Source organism: Eptatretus burgeri, chromosome 13, assembly GCF_056783735.1.
Source record: "Eptatretus burgeri isolate ZD-2024b chromosome 13, Ebu_testis_v1, whole genome shotgun sequence".
Classification (NCBI taxonomy): Eukaryota; Metazoa; Chordata; class Myxini; order Myxiniformes; family Myxinidae; genus Eptatretus; species Eptatretus burgeri.
Window position 1 is genome coordinate 55,944,787 of NC_140973.1, and position 9,483 is coordinate 55,954,269.

Consider the following 9,483-nt stretch of genomic DNA (forward strand, 5'->3'; position numbering starts at 1 on the left):
AATGGATGGATGAATGGATGGACGCAAACACGGTGCACGGGCCGCCACTGCAGGCCCGTGTTGTAGCTGCCAACAGGGCAGTTCTCGCAGTTTGCAAACTGTTGCTTTCTGATCCTGGCGCACATGGCAATGAACAGGGGGGGGGGGGGCAAAGCAAAAATTGAACGGGGCTGGTAAACAGGGGCAGTGGGCATGGCATGGCAAAGGTGATCAGGCAAACACAGCCTGCAGAACAAGGCCGCTGCAGGCAAACACAGCCGGCAGATGAACTGTCCGGCACAGGCCTTGCAGAAAACAGCTGCAGACGATCCGGCCGGTACAGGCCTTGCAGCACAGCAGCTGCAGCCGCTCCAGCCAGCACAGGCCTTGCATCAAAACAACAGCTGCCGATGAAGTGGGCCGGCACAGGCCTTGCAGCAAAACAACAGCTGCCGATGAAGCTGGCCAGCCTTCGCCGTTCAGTGGAGGTTGGTGGAGGGAGTGCGGTGGTGCTGGCCACTCGGAAGGCGGGCTCGGACCTACTCTACGGTCTCCCTCCCAACCTATCGCCTTTGCCTGTCACTGTCTATACCCACTCCCTTAATTTGTCAAGCCCCAATTTAGCCCCAACTTATTTTTTTATTTTTTACTTCCCCACTATAAATCGTCCCCTAAACCCCTGTACTGTCCTTGTTCGGCTAACCTATCCTGTCACCTAGCCTACTCCCAACCCCTACGTTCCCTTCCCGGAGGGGAATAAGGGAGAGCTAGCGTCCTGTGTCGAGGCCCAATCCAAGCCTCAGAATGGCCTCCCCAGAGTTCAGCGATCTAACCCAAAGTGGGTCCAGCGGCCCACAACGAGAGCGAGAGGATGGATGGTGCGGAGGGGTACACTTCCTAATCTACCCTAACCATTAACCTGTTAAACTACCCCGGGGCTTCCAACAAGTGCCTCTTGCTTAAACTATTGGTTCTAACAACCCAGATTCCCGTCGCCTGTGTTGGTGTCCTCACAATTTCGGGCCTCGCCCCCCAATTTTCTCTCCGTGCCCTCACACGGTCTCATGGCTGGGACGCGTGGCTCCCCTTGGCAGGCACGACCCTCTGCCGAATCTCCAGCTATGGCACCCCCGGGCACTACACTGCCTCCGAGCCTACCAGCTCCCTAAACACCGGGGAGTTCCCCCCATGGCACCTCCCCTGAAACGCACACGTGGCAGGCTGGCTTCCCAGGCCCCTTTCCGAGGGTCACCCGTGCCCACAACACTGCCCACGCGGCTAATGGCGCCCCGGGGCCCCGCACCAAGCAGGCGCACCCGTGCCCACTACGCTATCCCGGCCCCCCATGGGCCCTTGGCCTACCACGGCCGACTAGCCTGGTGCCCGGGGTACCCACTCAGCGATACTCACCTTTCGCAGCCACGCTCCCAGCCCGTCAACAGGGCTCCTGCACCCCTCCAAACGGGTTTCGAGCCTACACTCCCACCAACAACAAAACAACCTCCATTTTTGTTAATTTGACTAACCCAGCGAACTCAATCTACACTAACTGCGGGGTCCCTTGGGCGGGAGTCACTCCTCCCCCCAATCACTCATCGCACCATGCAGTCCCCATTCGCTCCATACACACAGACCCGCTGGCCTCACTCACTCACCAAGCACATGTCTCCACCTCACAACTCACCAACTCTTCAACACACACACCGCTGAATTTTGCCATCCTTCTAACTACTTCCCCTAACTAACTCGTGCTCCCACGTCGTCCCTTAAACTAGTAGCACGTTCCTTTTAACACTACGTAGCTAAACTACGTCAACTCTACACATCCAAAGACTGTCACTGTCTCCAAATCTCTAAAATAACTTTTATTTCCCCACCTAAAGCTCATCTAAATCCCTCTAACTAATCCATTCCACAGGCCCCATGAGGACTTACCCCTGCCCCATGGAGCCGGTCTAGCTATGCTAACCCTTCCCCCTAACTAGTTTCCATCCTGTGCCCAGGTAAGGGGGTCTTCCACCCCTTGCCCGGGAATCCTGTGCACCCAAAAGTGAGGCTTGCTTTTTTTTTTTTTTCCACATGCGCAGCACCAGCGCGGCAACTCACAGCTCGCGCACTTTGCACCTGCCCGTGACGTCATGCAGCTGCACGTGTACCTCGTCCCTCCTTGGACGGTACCATCCGGCAGGGATACCCCTCCTGCCGGATTCCAACCCCACGTGCAGCCATGACGTCACCATGCGCATAAAAAAACACAAGCCCCACGTCTCGAGGGGTTCCCCACGCGAACACATGTGCTTTGCCCGTTGGAGCTTAACAAACAAACAAACAAACAAACAAACAAACAAACAAACAAACAAACACACACACACAATCGCGTGGAGAACCCGTCCGGTCCAAATCCATAATCCTGCCTAAACTTTGTCCGTCGCGGGATCGGCAACATTCACCGCGCTCGTTTCCGGACCGGGACTTCACTCTCGCAAGCGAGCACGTGGGGGCCTCGTGCGTTGCACAGCACGGACCTCGCGCTCGCTGCTGGGTGAACCCAGCACGGTCCCTGAAACAGCTACAGCCGCTACCCGGCTTTTGTCTCTCAATTGTCGTTGTCGTCTCCATTCGACCCACGCACACCTGCGTGTTACGACGCTAACACTCCATTCCATTACACTCACCCCGGGAGACGCGGCTGCATGTTCACACATGCCCACCGACATCTCCCTCACACACAGCGACCTTGCACACGCTGTCTCTCTCACACTCGGCCGCTCACTCACGCATGCCATTACCCTTGCACACGTGGCTCCACTCACTCGCGGCCTTTCACTCACTCGTGCCATTTCCCTCACACAAACCATACTACTCACACACGCGGGGGCACTCGCTCGCGGTGCCTCATCCACACACGGCGTGCTGGGAAGCACGCCCTTCTGCACACTTAACACCACACCACTCACACACGGGGTCGCTTCCACACACGGGGTCTTTGTCACCCACCCGGTCGCTCTCACACACGCCCATGCACCTGCGCTATGCGTGCGTTGCAGCACACATTTCGCCACACTCGTGAACACACACCTTGACACCACACACACCGGGACAACCACACTGGGGATTCGTGTCCCCACAAGGGTCTCCGGGGCCTCTATACCCCCCAAGCTCTCCGTGCACCTGTCCACAGCACTCCTCCCCTCGACCTCGCAAAGCACGACCGAACCCACCTGGTCGTGACTCGCCTCAAAGGGGCATACTCCCTCCCCTCGTTCCTGGAGGAGGCCATCCAGCTGCTCGCACTGGGTCTCCACCCAGTCCGCCAGCTCACCCCCATTATCCTCCACTACCTCCGTGTGTGTGTGTGTGTGCGTCTCTCACCCCGTCTTCATCGTGTAGTCTCTCCTCTATCGTTCCCATCTCCCGTGTCTCTGTACATTTATTCGTTTCTGTTGTCTCCTCGTGTCTATTGGTCTCTGCTTCTTTCTGGCGTCTTTCCCTTATCTTTATGTAGGTCAACCTTGCTTTCTCCTGAAGTCGCTCCCGTCCTTCCCTCTGTTTCACTCCTTGCTCTTTCACGATCTCCGCGTACCTCCTCCTTGCTTTCCGTCTTAATTGTTCTTTTCTCTCCCTCCCAATTACTTTCACCTCGTCTCTTGTCTCCCGTGTCTCTATACATTTTCTCTCCTTGTTCCTTATTTCTGTCTCTTCCTGGTTCCTTTTTCCTTCCCATCTGAGTCGTTCTTTCTCTCTGAGCCCCATTAGCTGTTCGTTCTCCCTCCGGAGCTCCTCAATCTCCGTTGACTCCAATCTCGCTCTCCGTTTTAGTTGTTCAATTTCATACTCATATAGTTGTTCTTTTCTCTCCCACTGTTCCTCCTGCTCTTTGTTTTCCAATCTCATTGTTTCTTTCAATTGGCTCATTTCCTTCCTGTGTCTCATTCGCTGTTCTCTCACTACTCTTCCTCGTTTCCTCTCCTGTCCTTCCTTCTCCAGTTTCATGGTTTGCTTCATTTGGTTAATCTCCTTTTTGTGTTTCATTTGCTGCCGTCTCCTTACTCTTCCTTGTTTCCTCTCCTGTCTTTCCTTCTCCAGTTTCATGGTTTTCTTCATTTGGTTCATCTCCATTTTGTGTTTCATTCGCTGTTCTTTGTCTATCTCCTCGTACTCCAGCCTCAGCTTTTCTTTCAATTGGTCAACCTCAGATTCATGTTCTTTTTGTTTTCTATTCCATTGTTCCTCTCGTTCTTCCCTCTCCAATCTCCTTGTGTCCTTCAATCTCCTGATTTCTCCTTCCTGCTTCATTCCTTGCTCCTTCAACTTCTCCTCGTATTCCAACCTATTTTTTTCCTTTTGTCGTTCAGTTTCAAATTCATACTCTTTCAGTTTTTTATTCCACTGTCTCTCTTGTTCCTCGTTCTGCAATCTCATTGTTTCCTTTAATTGACGGATTTCTTTCTCCTGTCTCATTCCTTGTTCTTTCAGTACTCTTTCTTGTTCCTCATTCTTTAATCTGACCTTCGCTTCCAGCTGTTCGATCTGTGCAGTGTGGTTCCTTAACGTTTCATTCTCTGTTGTCGTTCTTTCTTCTCTCACCATCCTCAACTCGTTTTGTAATTCCCTCTCTTTGTTTTGGTGTTTCTGTAACTCAGAAGCTTTCTTTTCCAATTCCTTTCTCATCTCCGCACACTCCGACTTTGCTTTGGCTTCTAATTGTTCAATCTGCTCAGTGTGGTTCCTTAACGTTTCATTCTCTGTTCTCTTCCTTTCCTCTTTTAACATCCTCAGTTCGTCTTGTAATCCTCTTTCTTTGTTTTCGTGTTTCAGTATCTCAGAAGTTTTTGTTTGTAATTCCTCCCTCAATTTGCATGCTTCTTCACTCATTTCATCTCTTCTTTCCACCGCTTCCCTCCTCAATTCGTCCCTTTCCCATTCTTATCTCCCCTTCCAGGATTTCTCTTTTAAACTGGCTTGCCCTTACCTCTCGCTTCAGTAGTTCCAATTCCCCATCTTGTTTGCGTTTTTCCTTTTCGAGCTTTGTTTTCCTTTCTCCTTCCTCCCTCAATTCTCCCTGCAGTTCTTCGAACTGTTCTGACTTTTCCAACAATTCCTCCGCCCTTTCCATTAATTGTTTTACTTCCAAGTCGTGCTCCTTTTGTTTCTTTTCAAGCTCGGTTTTCCATTCTTCCTCCCATTGTTTCCTTTCCTGGGAGATACCAATCTGCTGTTCCTCTATTCTTTTGTTCAGTTTGCTCTTCGCATATTCCAACTGACGGGTATAAAACACTACCAAATTCTTTTTCCCACATAATTTGTCGACTCTATTGGCCAAGTCATGTTTTTGCCACCGAATTCGTTCCAGTAAATCGTCCAATCGCTGTGTCCCCCCGTACACGTAATTTTTCTGAAGCGCGTCTGCGTGCCGTTGTGACTCGTCCACTCCACTTTGCACCTCCTCGATATATTCTTCATAACGCTTCACCTTTTCCAAGACATCCCCCAATTGTGCCTGAAGCCTGCCAATGCTCGCATAGTCATCCTGCCACGCCTGCCATGGCACATGCCGTGACCACGTGCCTTGAACCGGTGACGGGGAGCTCACGCCTCGTGCTGTGCCATTAATATCAGCCTGCTCCGTGCTGCGCTGAGGTGCGATCGCGCTGCCATTGTGCGACTCCGTTTGCCGGCAAAGTTCGTGCTCAAGCCGCTCCCACTGACCACACGTAGTGGTGGGGTTATAATTATAAAAAGAACCGACCTGGGCCATGGATCCTACATGACTACACATACCTAATACCCCCGGCTCCCGCTCGCCTTGAGATGCCATCTTATTTCTCGTAAAGGGTTAATTTAAATCGCTCGTAATTTGGAGGGAATCGGGGGTCACTCGTCTCACCCCTGGACCGATTCCCGTGAATTTAGCTGGAGATAGGAGAGCTCGTTTTCCCGTTCTCCGATACCAGTGCCGCAAGGAGGGGGATGAGTTTGTATCCCACTCCTGACACCAGTGTTGTGGATTCGCGCCCGCCGGCGTGCGAGCGGCCACGTAACTCGAATCGTGGCACGTCGCCCACCGGACGGACAATCCCGTCGTGACCCTCTCGGACTAATGCCGGGAACTAGTTACGGGTGGGCCTTTCGGCCTCACCACGATCGTGCCAATCGGCCCCCCGCGTGGGATAGGGTTGTTCGCCAAATTCGACCTACCTAAGTACCCACACGGAGGGTAGACCGGGCGATCGCACCTCGCCGCAGGTCGACTTCGGACACGGGCCACTTTAAGCGACCCGTTCCGTACTATCGGGATAACCGAGCGGTGTTATCGTCAACCTCGACGGTTCCGATTAATTATCGGGCATATTTAGCCCACGACCAACCCTTTACGTGAAGTAAGATGGAGATTCAATAAAAGAAAAGACGAAGCGAAACGGGAAAAACAGTTCAACATAAAGCACATTTATTCCGCGAGAAACGGAAAGCACACATATACAATCACAACAATTATGCACCAAAAGCAAATGTAAAAGTAACACGACAATTCTGCACAAAAAGCAAATGCAACAAAAGAGACACAATGCAGATCTACTACCGACTACGCGAGCACACGGCAACACTTACACAGTTTTACTTCACAGACGGCGCCGACAACACATATACTCCAAAGCAAAATAAAAAAGGGGCCACCCTCAACGATAAGGGGGCAGACGGGCCTGGGGCCGAGACCGCATCGAGCCTACCCGTCTGGTGATGAGCCGCAAAATGGCGGCGGCGCCCCGACTCCGCGGGCCTCGCTGGCACTGCCTGGAATGGGGTGGGAACGGGGCCCCCTTCTCACACTATCTCAGCGCGGGGGGAAACAGGGGGGGGTTGTTGATGCTCGGGGGAAAGAGGATATCTGGCTGGCTTGGGTCCCGCGACGAGCGACGCCACTGCGACCTCGACCGCGTTCCCGGCCTCCCCTCTCCGCAGCTCCCCGACTCTGACACGAGCGCAGACCTCCACAAAGCTCCTTGGCTTCTCCAGACTCTCCGGACCCCGACAGACACTCTCTCGACTGATTTCGCCACCGCCACAACTCTCCAACTCTTCCCTCTTCTCAACTCTCAAATTCGCCCCGCGCTCGGCGCTTTATAGTCCGACAGGAGAAATCATATGCAGATTTTTGGATCAGGAACGGCTCGGGGGCGGAGCCACGCTCGCCCATTGGACGGAGGAAAAGTGGGCGTGAATCATTCTTGAAAAGTGGGCGTGAATTTTTGCACCCGCTGCTCGGTGCGCGCCCTGTACGAGTCCAGTATCGGTGCCCACAAGCGGCGCGGGAATGGCGGTGATGCGATGGTTGCGAGGGCGAGTTGTGACGGTAAAGGTCGTGGCTGTTGGCATTGCTGTTGTTGTGAAGCGGCGTTGCGGTTGGTGGTTGGTGTGTGAAAGCGGTTGTGGAGAAGGTGGATGTTGTGAAGGCAGTTCTGGAGAAGGTGGCTGTGGTTGTCGAGATGCAGTTGGTGGTGGTTGTGGTGGTAGTAATGGCGGTTGGTCCAAAATAAAGATAGTAAAAGAAAAACGGCTATCTAAAAGGGTCGCAGCCCGAATGAATGACATTTATTCCCACTAAACAACGGGTTTGGGCTAACTACACATATACTTACAGAGATATCTCACCTATGGGACCTGAATGGTGGTTTGCGAATTTCCTCAACCACAACAATATATATATATATATATATATATATATATATATATATATATATATATATATATATATATATATATATATATATATATATATATATATATATATATATATATATATATATATATATATACATACCCATATATATTGTTACCGAAATGGCCCTCAAAGGGATTACTAAGAATTGGATTAGCTCAGATCCCCCATTAAATGCCTGTTTAGATAGGTTGTTTGGTATAAGGGATGATATGTGTGTTGAGAGGTGTAGAAGACTGTGTTTTTATGTTGATATGGTGGTGAAACGAGAGAAACAAGAGATGATTCTTCTTCTTCTCCTGTACAAACGGGAGGGGAGTGGCCTCGAGCGAGAGGTGTGGCCTGGAGAGGTCGTGACGCGAAGGGGCGGAGCCTTTGGTCAGAGAGTCGCCGAGAGAAGCGAGAGAAAACAGAAACAAAAGATGAGTATGTGGAAATAGTGGCGCTCGAAGTGTGCTCATGTTTCGAAGAGAGCGAAAAAAGGGACCTCGTGGACAGGTTCAGTTTTGGCGGTTTGAAAACTGCAGGTGGTTGAGAGGAGTGCTCGTGTATCAAAGCGAGCAAACAAAGGAGTGCTGTGTGTGAGGAACGGCCGGGTTCTCGAGGTCGCTTCGAGGCGGGAAGGCCGGAGAGGAGACGCCGGACCTATGGACGGTCCTTACTCACCAACGGCAACGTCGTGTCACGTTTGCCGATCCGCCTGTGGAACTCGGACCTCGACTTGGGCCTTGTATGGAGAACAGGCCAGGCCGGGATTTGTGTGCTGAACCCTGGAGAGAGTTCGGCGGTCTCGCATCGTCGACGCTGCACGGAGCCAGAACGCGCTGAGGTGAAAGTGCGCACGCGGTGACGAACAAGAGGCAATGGGAGTGCAGCGCCGTCATTTCTTGCTGCGCGGCACGTTCGAGCGGGAGATCGAACACGTGGAAACCCGCTTGTTACGAGCGACCTTCGTGCTTTTTGGGACACGGTCCTCTCGTCCATGAGCCATCAGCAAGTACTCTGTCTTGTCCTGCATGCTGTTTGTTTGAACGTGTTGTTTAAGGCATATTTCGTAGAATCCCCTCGAAACCTTTAGACCGTGGTTCCCTAGGTAAGAACGGGTAGATAGTTAGTATAACCATTGTGGTGTTTATTGCTTGTGTTGTGATCCCTGATGTTCCCCAATAAATCTGGTTAATTCTTCTGAAGTTGCCGCTATGGATTAATGCAAGTCGCGTCGAGGAACGATCCGTTCGATTGGTATATAAAACCAAAAATGGTTACAGGCTGGTAGACTCCGCTCGGTCACTGACAAAGCCAGTCTGTAACTAGGGGTTCTATCTCCCCAACTGGTAAGGTACAGGAGGATTACGCTGGTATCGCGATTGAAGACCCGTGACCCGAGACCTGTGCCGAGCCGGCCTGTGTTATAGACTTCCAGAGAAGGCGGTGGCGGGGCTGGCACCAGGGACCAGGTAAGATTCCCGCCACCCCGGATCCGCAACAACAACAAAAAAAAAATATATATATATATATATATGTTGTTGTTGTTCGTCTTTCGGCTGCTCCCGTTAGGGGTCCCCACAGCGGATCATCCGTTATGATCCGCATACTGATTTGGCACAGGTTTTACGCCGGATGCCTTTCCTGACGTAACCCTGGTCACCTCTTACAACACAGGGATAATATGTATGTATGTATGTATGTATATGTATGTATATATATATATATATATATATATATATATATATATATATATATATATATATATATATATATATATATATATATATATATATATATAT